Here is a 1845-nt window from a genome sequence, read left to right on the forward strand (position 1 = left end):
ATTAATACATTAATTTTAATTTATTTTTATTGATTGGATGAACTATAATTTGCCTACATGTGATTATTTTGTATTTTTGTCTGTCTGATTGAGCTGTGTTAAGAAATAAATCAGACGTTACTCAACAGTTACTCACTACATTGAGTAGTTTTTTCAAGTACTTTTTACTCTTACTCAAGTAATTATTTGGATGACTACTTTACTTTTACTTGAGGAGAAGTAACAGTACTTTTACTTGAGTACAATTTTTGGCTACTCTACCCACCTCTGCTGCACACACGAGAATGGTGCGTGTCTGCCGACCGATGAAGGTTCTCTGGCCATTTTTCCCCACGTATTTCGGTCAATTTCTTGCATTCTCCCCCCTTATTGACAACAACTTTAGGCACTCGATGATATCCCATCTGGGTTTGTCGGTCTGATCGATTTGTGCACCGTTAACGACGCAAAACATAGGCTTTTTTGACTGTTTCCGATTGTGTTTACAGATCAGCTATTCCGGCCCTCCATTTAATCTGGTGTGACGTCATTCGCAAAACACAGTACATGTCTATTTCTTTAACTGTCTATGAGTCTATGGTTTTTCCCAGAAGTTTGGAACCGGAACAAATAAATTATAAAAAGTGCCTACCTTTTTTAATTGATCGTTTCTTTGATACACTCAACTACATAAATATTCCGACGCACAAACGCCGCTGCGCGGGGGGGGGGCCGCGCGCGCACACACACAGACACACCCCACAGACACACCACACGACAAGACACACACACAGAACACACACACACACACACCCACACACACACACCACACACAGACACACCACACACACACACACACAACACAACAACACACACACCACACACACACACACACACCACACACACACCACCCACCACACACACACACACACACCACACACACACACGTATTTTAGGTTACGGAGTACATTTAATTGGGATTATTACAAAAACTAGCTGTGATAACATTTGAAAAATGTGTAATTTGATTATTTGGATTATGGTTACATTGCCAAGGATTACTTAAATATGTTTTTGATTACATCTTTTAAATATGGCATGACAAATGATGGGAATAGTAATGGTTTATGGACAATAGAGATTTTATTTACATTGAACATAGAAAATGAACATTTTAAGTAAGTTATAATCTTGCATTACAAAAGCAAAGACCTCCATCTGGCTTTTAAAAAGAAACAAAAAGAATATTTGTGGAACTTACATTTTTGTGGCTGTGTTTATTTTTTTAGCATAACGTTTGTGACTCCTACTCTTAAAAATGTGTTTTACTGCTTTATCTGCCTTTTCATTCCCTTAAATCCAACATGGGCAGTCACACAAACCTAACAATGTGAATATTAGAAGCTAAGTGCCACTGAATTGTACCTGCTGCATAGTGCTCATTTTCAGACCTGTCACAGCCTTTGGAAAAGTTCAGTTAGAAAGAAATAGCAAATTAAACCGGTGTCGTTTTGACACAATGACTAGTATGTTACAGTAACGTTAATACAATGAAAAGTAAAACATTTTTTATAAAGAAGGGGGGAGCTGTCAACAAAGAAACTGAAGCTGTTTAGCAAATATTTAAGGCAGACAATGTGTTTTTTATATCAACTTGGAACTTCAATTTATAGAATAATTTCAGTCACACTAATTAAACCAGGACAGAACGGTCTGAAAAAGTTAAGTAGGTTTCTTTACTTGCAACTTCAAATCTCCCATTTATTCTTAAATATGTGTTAACCAAATTATCTGGCTATCCAATACAAAATCTGCTTTATCTAGAAGCAAGGACCGTGTGTGTGTGTGTGTGTGTGTGTGTGTGTG

This window comes from Etheostoma spectabile, chromosome 16, assembly GCF_008692095.1.
Source record: "Etheostoma spectabile isolate EspeVRDwgs_2016 chromosome 16, UIUC_Espe_1.0, whole genome shotgun sequence".
Taxonomy (NCBI): Eukaryota; Metazoa; Chordata; class Actinopteri; order Perciformes; family Percidae; genus Etheostoma; species Etheostoma spectabile.